Raw genomic sequence first — 12,922 nt, 5'->3', positions numbered from 1 at the left:
ATAAATGAAGAAAACTTAAATTTTACAACAAAAAAAGTTAACTACAAGTCTTTTAAGCAAAAGTTTCGGTTTAGTTCGGTTTCCATCTCCCAACGAGTTCATAGATGGATTCCATATGCTTAATATCAAAGAACTTGTAAAAATGATTTTTGAAACTCAAATCTAGCAATAAACATGTTTAAACAACTATTTTAACAAAACTAGTAAACAAAAGTTCGGTTTCCGGTTTGGACTAGTTTCGGTTAAACCGAGGTTAGTCTTATACAAACCCACACCATGGAACTTGTAAATAAGATGAACAAACTAAAGGGTTAGAAGTTAGTCATAAGTGATATGTATAATAAGTTATGTGTGTGTAAATATATATCAAGAACACGAAGTCCTCCATGAAGCCTTGCCTTATGACATTCGAAACTTAACCAACCAAAGTCGGTGAAGTAACAAATAAAGGAAACAAGGGGTGTGTATTATATATATGTTGTACCACCATATTCAAGAGTTAGTAATGTTAGATGAACAAGTTAGAATGAAAGACTATAGTTAGTTTGACTTGAGAAGTCAAAACTTCAAGAATACATAAGAAATAACAACCTTGAATCTATGGAGTTTGAGAGAGTTTTTGGAGATGTAGCAAGAGTAAAATGAAGAAGATGGGTGTGTGTATATAGGGAAGGAGTGAAGGGTTGGGTATAAAGATTCTTTTATGGTTTGCATAAAAATGGGTATGTTTAAATGGTCAAACAATGCATAATATAAAAAAAATATATTTTAAATGACTAGATCCAATATTTTATATATTTGAAATGTTCGGGTTACAAACGGGTCGGGTTTACATAACAAAAGTGACCCGAAATTGACGAATGTCACAGTATTCCCTACTTTAGGAAATTTCGTCCCGAAATTAAGATGAAGACGACGATGCAAACAAATGTGGATACTTCTCTTTCATTGTGTCTTCTCGTTCCCAAGTAAACTCCGCGCCACGCCGTGATTCCCAAAGAACTTTTACTAACCGAATACGACTACGCTTGGTTTTCTTCTCGTTGCGATCCATAATCTCAACGGGTCGTTCAACCATAATCATAAACTCATCAACATGAACTTCATCGAGGGGTATATGAAGATTACCCTCGGCTAGGCACTTTTTGAGATTCGAAACATGAAATGTCGGATGAACACCGGCAAGTTCTTGCGGTAGTTCAAGTCGATACGCTACTTTCCCAACACGCTCAAGAATTTTAAAAGGACCAACGAAACGAGGAGCTAGTTTACCCTTCTTTCCAAAACGGACTACCCCCTTCCAAGGAGATACTTTTAGAAGGACAAGATCGTCAACATTAAATTCGATCGGTTTTCGCCGTTTGTCGACGTAACTCTTTTGACGATTTCTAGCGGTTAGGAGATTTTTACGGATTTGATCATTGACGTCGGTGGCTTCTTGGACCATTTCGGGTCCCGTGATTTGAGCTTCACCGATTTCGTTCCAACAAATCGGGGAACGACATTTACGACTGTAAAGAGCTTGAAAATGAGCCACATCAATGCTAGAGTGGTAGCTATTGTTGTAGGAGAATTCGATGAACGGAAGATGAGAATCCCAATTCCCACCGAAATCAAGAACACATGCTCGTAGCATATCCTCGAGTGTTTGGATTGTACGTTCGGATTGACCGTCCGTTTGAGGATGATAAGCGGTGCTAAGATCGAGACGTGTTCCCAAAGCTTCTTGAAGTGAACGCCAAAAATGAGAGGTAAAACGGGCATCGCGGTCGAAGATGATAGACAATGGCAAACCGTGTCGGCACACGATTTCCCGAACATAGATTTGAGCAAGCTGCTCGACAGAATACTTCTCGCGGATCGGAATGAAATGAGCAGATTTGGTTAATCGATCGATGATCACCCAAATGCTATCGTTGCCTTTTTGGGTTTTGGGTAATTTGGTGATAAAGTCCATAGCAATGTCTTCCCATTTCCAAACGGGAATCGGTGGTTTCTCGAGTAGACCAAAAGGTCTTTGATGTTCGGCTTTGACTTTCGAGCAAGTAAGACATTTAGATACAAACAACGCTACGTCATTTTTCATACCCGGCCACCAAAAGGTAGCACAAAGATCGAAGCACATCTTATCCGCACCGGGATGAACGGAATAGTGCGAATTATGAGCTTCGTCGAGAATACAAGTACGAAGGTCATCGCGATCGGGAACCCACAAACGATTGAGAAAATACAAAAGACCGTCGGGTTTGGCTTCGAGTTGAAGTTCGGCTCCACATGACATTTCGTCATACATGTTACCTTCTTCAACGGAGGTGCGTTGAGCTTGAAAGATACGAATTTGAAGATCAGTTTGAACAATGACGCTTAGAAGCAGAACGGATTTAATATTAACCTTTCGACTTAGGGCGTCGGCGACAACATTCGCTTTACCGGGGTGGTAGCGAATCTCGCAGTCGTAATCACTAAGTAATTCGGCCCATCGTCGTTGTCTCATGTTGAGATCTTTTTGGTTAAAAATGTGTTGAAGGCTTTTATGATCGGTAAAAACCACACATTTTGTTCCATAAAGGTAATGTCTCCATATTTTGAGAGCGAAAACGACGGCACCAAGTTCGAGATCGTGAGTCGTATAGTTCTTCTCGTTGACCTTAAGTTGCCTTGATGCGTATGCGATGACTTGACCTCGTTGCATGAGAACACAACCAAGTCCTTGATGGGATGCATCACAAAATACAACAAAATCGTCGTTTCCATCGGGAAGAGTTAGAATAGGAGCATTGCAAAGCATGTCCTTGAGAGTACAAAAGGCTTCCTCTTGCTTCGAACCCCAATCGAAGGGTTGTCCCTTATGGGTGAGAGAGGTAATAGGCAAAGAGATCTTGGAAAAATTCCGAATGAAACGCCGATAATATCCAGCCAAACCGAGGAAGGATTGAATTTCCGTGGGAGTCGTTGGAGTTTTCCAATCCTTAACAGCCTCAATTTTAGCAGGATCAACATGAATACCTTTGTCGTTTACTATATGTCCCAAAAATTGAACTTCCTCGAGCCAAAATTCACATTTGGAGAATTTGTCATAGAGTTGTTCGTTTCTAAGGAGCTCGAGAATGGAATTCAAATGATGTTCATGTTTGGCTTTGATTTAGAGAAGATAAGGATGTCATCAATAAAGACAATAACGAATTTATCAAGGAATGGTTTACAAACGCGGTTCATGAGGTCCATAAACACCGCGGGTGCATTTGTTAACCCGAAGGGCATAACCAAAAATTCGAAATGTCCATATCGAGTACGGAAAGCGGTTTTTGGAATGTCTTCTTCGCGAACACGCAATTGATGATAACCCGATCGAAGATTAATTTTGGAGAAACAAGTTGCGCCTTGAAGTTGGTCGAATAAGTCGTCGATACGTGGCAATGGTTAACGATTTTTAATAGTAAGTTTGTTGAGTTCTCGATAATCGATGCACATACGAAACGAACCATCCTTCTTTTTCACGAAGAGAACAGGAGCACCCCAAGGAGAAGAGCTTGGACGAATGAAGCCTTTATCGGAAAGTTCTTCGAGTTGGTTTGATAGTTCTTGCATTTCCGACGGGGCTAGACGATAAGGAGCCTTGGCCACGGGCATCGCGCCGGGCACAAGATCGATTTGGAATTCAATCGGACGAACGGGAGGAAGACCGGTAACATCATCGGGAAAGACATCAAGGAAATCACGAACAATAGGAATATCTTGGATCTTCCTTTCCTTTTTGTCTTTTGTCACCGAGAGAGCTAAAAACGGAACGTACTTTTGGCGTAAGTACTTTTGCGATTGAGCACACGACATGAGATTTAGCCTTCGAGACGTTGTGTTTCCAAAGACCTTAAGAACCTTGCCGTTGACAAGCGGAATGCGAATGAATTTATCAAAACAAACGACTTCGGCACGGTGCAAAGACAACCAATCCATGTCTACTATGACATCGAAGCTACCCATTTGCATCGGGATGAAATCGATGGAGAATTTATGCTTAGAAAGAATAAGAGAGCAATCGCGGACGACGGAATTGATGGTAATAGAATTTTCATTGGCGACTTCAACAGAGAACGGTCGGGAAAGCTTAGTTCGAGGCATCGCAAGTTTCGACTCAAATTTCAAAGAAATAAAACTTCTATCGGCACCGGTATCAAATAAAATAGAAGCGAAATGATAGTTCACCAAAAACATACCGTTCACAACATCGTTTGCCACTTGAGCTTGATTTGCATTCATCATAAACTCCCGCCCTTGATTACCATGGTTGACTTGATGTGCTTGTTGTGGAGGTGGAGGTGGTGCTTGGATTGTTTGGATGGGTTGGATGAGTGGTGCATTGAGTTGGGGAATTTGGGGTTGGTAAGTTTGAACTTGGTAAGCTTGTGTTTGGTAGTATGGTTACGGTTTGAGCTTGGTTGGCAAAAGCTAAACGTGGGCAATTTTGGCGGAAATGGTTGGGATCACCACAATTAAAGCAAGCTCGGGGTTGTTGGGGTTGGTTTGATGGGTATGGTGCATAGCGGTTTTGGGCATTTTGGGGAAAGTTTCTTGGTTGGGTTGGTGGGTTGGGTTGGTTTCGTTGGGTGGATCGGCATGTGTTGGAGAAGTGACCAAATCGGTTACAAATTGTACAATGGCGACACGGCGAGTTCGTTGGGTGGTGAAGTTGGCAAGTGTTACATAGTGGGGAGTTACCAATATAAGGTTTTCGGTTTTGGGGAAAAGTTTGGGCTTGTTGTGGTGGTTGAGATTGGGTGACGGCAAAGTTTCGGTAATTAGTCTTGGGTTTCTTCTTCTTGTTGTTGTTGTGTCGGGAGGAGTTGGAGTAGTTTATAGCTTGTGGTGCGGGTTCAATCTTGGCTTGGGGAGCGGGCTCGGTTTTGGCTTTCTCGATTGTTTTCTTGAGGGTTAGGGTACCCTCCTTCACGTGATTTTCCGATAGCCAACCGGCTAACGTGATGGCTTCCTCAAGGTTCGCGGGTTTGCTACTTATGACTGAGTCCCGTATTTTCATCGGTAAACCCCCAATATATTTGTCAATTTCACGTTCGGTTGGGGTGACCAAGTGAGGTACAAGAACGCTTAGCTCGTGGAAACGAAGCGAGTAAGCGGCGTTATCACCACCTTCTTGTTTTAGGTCCCAAAATTCTACCTCAAGCTTTTGGAGCTCGTGTTTAGGACAAAATTTCTTCTTCATCAGCGCCTTGGGCTCGGCCCATGGAAGAGCCATGGCCACATCCGTACCTTGGAGGTGCATGACATTACCCCACCATGTTAGGGCGGTTCCCCTAAACATGCTTGAAGCGAAGTTTGTCTTTTTCGCTTCGGGGCATTCGCTGTGTAAAAACACATTCTCCACAGATTCGAACCACTGCAACAACGTAGTCGCACAGTTGGTTCCATAGAATTCGGACGGGTTGGCACTAGTAAATTGTTTAAGCAGGTAGGATGCGGGTTTGGGCTCAATAAGTGCAACAACGGGTGCGAGTTGGTTTGCTTGTATTTGGGTTATTAGTTCGGGAATCACAGCGGCCATTTGCTTGGCGATGATGGCGGCCATACGTCGAGTGGAGTTCTTGCGCGGTTGGCGTCTTAGCGGAGGCATGCTAAAAAAATTATAAAGAAAATGGGATAAGTTTTTGGGTAAAAAGGAAATGAATATAAAGGTGTATAAAATAAAATAAGATTTCGATTTTTGATTTGTGAATCCTAAAGTTAGTATGGAGAAGATGTTAGTGTTAGATAAAATATAAAACTTTGTTTATAAATAACAAAACCGAAAACAATAGTAAATGGTTTTTTTTTTTAGAATTTAAAGCTTAAAAATTTGAGATTTTGAGATTTATAGTGTGACAATCGTCAATTTCAGGTTAACTCCGTTAACTCAACTCCGTCAATTCAAACATAAGATCACTGAATCTATAACGCACACTTCATTACATTTAAACTAGGGTTTAAATGACGCTTAACACTTACTACATGTGTAGTCTTTCGGGAATTGCACCGAAACGCAAACGAGTTAACGCAAACGATTGGTGAATAAACAAAAAACGTCAAAACAGTAATTATGTGATAACTATGTGTTAGACTTATGTGTTATGTGATAACATGGTTATAAACGTTAACTCAAGATGTAAACAAGTTAGTTAGGCTAGAAAAGTAATACTTAGAAGTGGAGGGACTTGAATGTAACATGTTATGTTTATAAATACATCATTAACTAAACCCTAACTATTCTTTTCTTTCCCCCACACCTTCCGATCGGTCTCTCTCTTCCTTGTGAACCCTTGGCTGCCGTCGACTTACACACACACATACAATCAAGAAATCAAGTGTTTGATTGAAGAATTAGGTGCTAGGAAGGTATAATTGATTATCCTATGCATCCTTTATACTTGATTTTGATGTTTGTTGGGTTAACTACAAACCCTAGCTGCCGTTTTCATGTGTGCATGTAACCAATATGATTGTTGTTGATTGAGTAATGATATGATAACTAGTATTGATATTGTTACACGTTAATTGTTGTGTATTTGATTTGAATTCAAACAAAAACCCTAATCATGTATGTAATGTGTAATTGATGTGCATGGATGGTGTTTATGGAGTCTAGAGTGTTATATGAATGCATGATAGTTCATAGATTGTTAATATGTTGAGTTTGGATGCAAACAGTTTCTGGACAGAATGTGTTATTGATGTTTAAGTGACTGTAACAAAGTGTAAATGTGAAAATTGGTTGAGATTATTGATACTACAGTAAACTAGGTTGAGTCTAGTTTCTAAAGAATATAAACTTGTAATTTTTGGACAAGCAGAAGTTAACTTTTATGATTTTACAAAAACGTTGTGCAAAGCTGAGCTTTTAGACCTGCTGTTAGGTTGTTTTGTAAATATTATATCTCATGAACTACGAGGCTAATTGGGTTGGTTCCACTTCTGGAAGTTGACTCATTGAGTTAGGAACTTAACCCAAGTGGTCTTGCATATATTGGATTTTTCTTTTAACGGAAATTTCAAATAACATTCTGTTGCGCATGAATTTGACTGTTATGAGTTTGCTGTAATGATTTGATGATTGTGAGAAAAATATGTGGAATAAAAATATAATAAAATATGTTCTGGAAACCTAAGTCATATATGCTTCTGTGATGATTTTTGGTAAATTAATTGAGATGCTATGATCGGTGGAATAGTACAATCTTTCAAGTAGAATTTCTGTCTCGGTGAAACTAGCTGCTGAGTTTTGTGAAAATGCATGAAACATGATACTTGCTAATTTATTATCGTGTTTTGACCAAATTGCCCTTGAGGGGAATGATTGCAAGTTAATTGTCGTGTTTTGACCAAAATGCCCTTGCGGGGAATAATAGCTAATTGATTGTAATGATTTGACCAAATTGCCCTCGTGGGGAATAGTTGCTAGTTAATTGTTATGTGTTGACCAATTGCCCTTACGGGGAGTAATTGCTAGTGATGTACTTTATGAATACGTGACACGTATATAATTGCTTACACATGTAACGTATCACAAATACATTTGTTAAAGTCACACACGATTCACAAACGAAACACGAAACATGTTATGTGCATAGGTATTATGTGCCGGGTCTAGAGACTCGATAATATTCCGACGCTTAGAAAAATCTCTTTGTTGTTTTAGAACGCTAGAGAGAGTTTTTATGTGACGCGCATCTTGGTGATTTAATTTGGGAATTTCTTCGCAAACAGTGAGTTTCACTTTCCCCTTTTAAACTCTTTAAACGCTTTTCTCTTGGGGGAGATAACATACTCCGCAACGCATTTAAGATTTTGTTAATATAGATTATATATCACTTGTAAAGACTAAGTGGCAAACGTGTAAACTAAAGTCCTTCATAACATCGGACCGGTTAATATTTGGATAATAGCGAGTCACTGTTGAGTAGTACTACTGGGTTTGACAAACCCCACCCAACGCTAAACTCGACTGGAGGTCGAGCGGGTGTAATCTTGGCTAAACACATACCATGGTCTGGAAGACCTGGTGGCAAGGCAAATTGATAAACAGTCAGCTTCGGTGTCGAACACTTAGTGATACTTGTTTTATAGGCTAGCTACCTATAGATATATAATTGACATAACACTATCTGGTAATGCAAAACGCTGTAACGCAAAACGCTTAACGCAAAACGCTGAACGCAAACGCTAAACATTTATTTTTATATAAACTTGTGAACTCACCAACCTTGTGTTGACACTTTTAGTATGTTATTCTCAGGTAGCCGAGGCGGGCGCGCGGTTTAGGAACATGCATTGCTTGAAAACGCTTTTGTTATGCAAACTTATTTTTAACAGTTATCATTGGTTTTAAGTCGTCCTGCGTGACGCAACTTTTGGTTAAAGGTTTTTACGCTTCCGCACTTAATTACTCGTAAACGTTTTCATGGTTTTGAAACTTTGTTTTATGGTTTGATTATAACTGATGATTCCGATCCTGTTAGTTCACACCCTCTGACGGTAAAACTCCGTTAGTGGATTTTGAGGGTGTGACATATAGAGTTGGAAAAATCGTGCATGAAACACCATGACTTGATATTCTAACACTAAAAAGTTTTATAAAACAACATATTGGAGTCTAAACATGTGTACGAACCACCGAAACTTTTTCATGTTTTCGACTCAAATAACGATAATAACAAAATAAATCGAGATACAACGTCATGTCAAAACACTAGTCCACGAAATCACCGTAGTTCTATTGTTTTAACGCCGAAAATTAGGATGGCGACCGGAATGCTCGCATTCGACTACTTAAAGCATTGACATTTATAACACGATTTATGGCCTAGAAAACGAGCATTATAACTCAACCATCACAGGTAAGTAAATCACCTTCGATTCTTGGAATCTTTTTGTCAAATGGTCATTTTATGATTTCTCGTTTCCTATGATGGTTACAAACCCGAAATAAACACAACCTTTAAGGGATTTGAAACAACGGGATCCAAGTTAATCTTGTAATCCATAAAACACAATGAAAATCTACTTTTTGCGTTTTAAGGTAAGGATACCTTGGAAATACTATGAAAGTGTGTGTATGTGATCATTTAGGATATTGGTGAATTTTAAACAAGTTAATAAATAAACATGCGATATGAACAATTAGATAGAGTAAACACGTATGAACACACGTATATGACCCTAAGCATAACAATTCTAGGTCGTTACGTCTAACCACCTATCTTAATTGTCATGGCTCTGATACCAATCTGTCACACCCCGACCAAAGGCGGCGGAACATGCCGGGGTGCAACGATTGCTCATAAGCGCATGACACTATTTAAAGCGACAATATTTAACAAACTCATTTCATTTCACATCATCGAAAATGTCACATAACCAAATATTCATAACTCAAATACCACAAAATATAACAAAATATAGCAAATCAAATATTGTTCAGTTTTGCTAATATCCTAACGGTATTTGTGACGTTTTCTTCACCGAACTCCATAATCAACCTAGATGCAAACCTGTAACATTTCATAAAATAAAGTTTATCAACACAAAGGTTGGTGAGCAATTCATAAGTTTGAACAATAGATATATAGTATGAAAAGCCACAAAACTAGTATACAAAACCATAAATAATAGCTATAAACTTGGATAAATAGTTATCGCTAACAAGTTAGCGACACCCAACTATAAGGGGTTGCCAAATAGTTTAGGATTTTATAGTTATCGTTAATTGCATTACGTTAACGACACCTTGCCATGAGGGGTTGCCAAATGGTCTAGGATTTATGGTTCCACCATCCAAAAGCGATAAACACATAGTCAAATAAGCATAGAACACCAAATCGAGCAATTATTCAAGTAAGGTATACAACAACGTTTGTGGTTTAAGACCCAAGTATAAAACATTTAGTTTAGATAAGTTGAAATGTCACCCCCAAAATAAAAGATAGAAAACGGGGTATGAAGTTACTCACATTCAAGTAATAAACTTGAAAGATTGATTATTTGGAGATTTGCCGGAACGACGAGTTTAACGTATGAAGCCTAAATAAAAGAAAGTCTTGGATTTAGAAAGGTTGTCTTGAAGATCTTTAAATAAAATAATTGTTGCAAAAACTAATCAATTAAAGTTCAAGGTTTAAAATGTAACTATTTAAGAATTTATAATAATAACCCTTTTAAAAAATGTAAGTTTGCTCAAAACCGGGTTAAAGTATCTAACCTTAATATTTACTTAACCAATGTTAAGTAATAAGGTGGGGAAAATGCTAAAATGCAAGTTCCATTAGGCTAAAGATACTAAAACGGGTTTTTAACGAGTGTTCGGGTTGTCGGTTCGGGTCCTGACAAATGGTCAAACCCAAAGTCAACTTTCCAAAATCTTAATTGTTATGAGATAACTCATTAAAACATACTAACACTTAACCAAGTATGTAGATCTATTGTTTAGAACTAACAACTCACGTTAAGCGAGTGTTCGGTTTTGTCGGTCCAAGCTATGTTATGAGATCAAGTTGGATCTAACTATTCCAAGTACTTAAGAAAATAATTAAAATCAGTTTGTAAACTATTTTTTTAAAGAAATATACAAGTCTTGATAACTAAAAACACACTTGTGTGTCTTAAGCGAGTAAAAGTCGGTATAGTTCGGTCTCCGTCTCACAAATAGTTCATAGATGGTTTCTACATGCCCAAATATCATAGAACTTGTATATTGGTTTATAAATGAAGAAAACTTAAATTTTACAACAAAAAAAGTTAACTACAAGTCTTTTAAGCAAAAGTTTCGGTTTAGTTCGGTTTCCATCTCCCAACGAGTTCATAGATGGATTCCATATGCTTAATATCAAAGAACTTGTAAAAATGATTTTTGAAACTCAAATCTAGCAATAAACATGTTTAAACAACTATTTTAACAAAACTAGTAAACAAAAGTTCGGTTTCCGGTTTGGACTAGTTTCGGTTAAACCGAGGTTAGTCTTATACAAACCCACACCATGGAACTTGTAAATAAGATGAACAAACTAAAGGGTTAGAAGTTAGTCATAAGTGATATGTATAATAAGTTATGTGTGTGTAAATATATATCAAGAACACGAAGTCCTCCATGAAGCCTTGCCTTATGACATTCGAAACTTAACCAACCAAAGTCGGTGAAGTAACAAATAAAGGAAACAAGGGGTGTGTATTATATATATGTTGTACCACCATATTCAAGAGTTAGTAATGTTAGATGAACAAGTTAGAATGAAAGACTATAGTTAGTTTGACTTGAGAAGTCAAAACTTCAAGAATACATAAGAAATAACAACCTTGAATCTATGGAGTTTGAGAGAGTTTTTGGAGATGTAGCAAGAGTAAAATGAAGAAGATGGGTGTGTGTATATAGGGAAGGAGTGAAGGGTTGGGTATAAAGATTCTTTTATGGTTTGCATAAAAATGGGTATGTTTAAATTGTCAAACAATGCATAATATAAAAAAAAATATATTTTATATATTTTAAATGACAAGATCCAATATTTTATATATTTGAAATGTTCGGGTTACAAACAAGTCGGGTTTACATAACAAAAGTGACCCGAAATTGACGAATGTCGCACATTGTGGCCAAGAATACTAAGAGCTAATTAATATTTAAAATGATTTAATATAATCCAAATTGACAAAACATAATCGACTAACGTTAAAAGTAAAACAAATATACAAGTTTAAAAAAACACAATTGTCGAAGCAAGAACTTTATGCGAGAGTCGAAGCACCAAAGGGAGAATTGGGAATTTTTCTGATAGGAGATAAGGGTGTTTTTCCTTGGCGATATAAAATTCGACCGCCGGGGTTTATTAATTTGCAAATTCTTCCTCAGTTAGTTAAAAGAATGAAATTGGCTGATATTATGACGATACTAGGTAGTATAGATATCATTATGGGAGAAGTTGATCGATACAACAGAATTACAAGCTATCAATTCTTTTTCTAGATTGGAATCCTTAAAAGAGGTCTATGGGATCATATGGGTGCTTATCCCTATTTTTACTCCTGTATTAGGAATTACAATAGGTGTACTAGTAATTGTTTGGTTAGAGAGAGAGATATCCGCAGGTATACAACAACGTATTGGTCCTGAATACGCGGGACCTTTGGGAATTCTTCAAGCTCTAGCAGATGGTACCAAATTACTTTTCAAAGAGAATCTTCTTCCATCTAGAGGAGATACTCGTTTATTTAGTATTGGACCATCTATAGCAGTCATATCAATTTTATTAAGTTATTTAGTAATTCCTTTTGGTTATCACCTTGATCTTACTAACGTTTCAACGAACAAATCAGTTTTTTGGGTTTTTTGGGTTTTTTACAAAGCACAAAACTGAACCGAAACTGATATTTCGGGTTTTACTAGTAGTCAAAACCTAAACGTCGGTTTCTAATTCGTTTTGATTTTTCGGTTCGGTTGCTTTGGTTCTTTCGGTTTCGATTCGTTTATTTCGGTTTCAGGCACACCCATAATTGAGATTAATTAAACCAATACACCTTTGAAAAATAATATAGACATGTAAACGAACCGAACACTCGGTGAACACCTTATTGTTTTAACAAACGAACTCCGGAATTTTAAGAAGTCAGATTTTGACTATTGAAAGGTAACGAAAAGGTTTCATATCCCAAAATATATATAAATGAAAAGGAATAATATTCCAATCGTAGGCGTATTAATATCTCCTTCTGAATGGCATCACCATCTTCGATCAACACAAGAGCTTCATGACGTCATCGATAAACCATAAACATCATGAGTTTTGTTCGCAATCGCCGTTTGCCGTGGTGGATATTATTATACTAGTTCTCGTATTAGGAGCCCTAGGGTTCCTAATTGTCCCATACATCAACACAATTGTTCCACTTG

Source organism: Bidens hawaiensis, unplaced genomic scaffold (assembly GCF_021521415.1).
Source record: "Bidens hawaiensis isolate Kalapana, Puna unplaced genomic scaffold, B.hawaiensis_p1.1 tig00010124_1, whole genome shotgun sequence".
Lineage (NCBI taxonomy): Eukaryota > Viridiplantae > Streptophyta > Magnoliopsida > Asterales > Asteraceae > Bidens > Bidens hawaiensis.
This window is presented reverse-complemented; position numbering follows the sequence as displayed.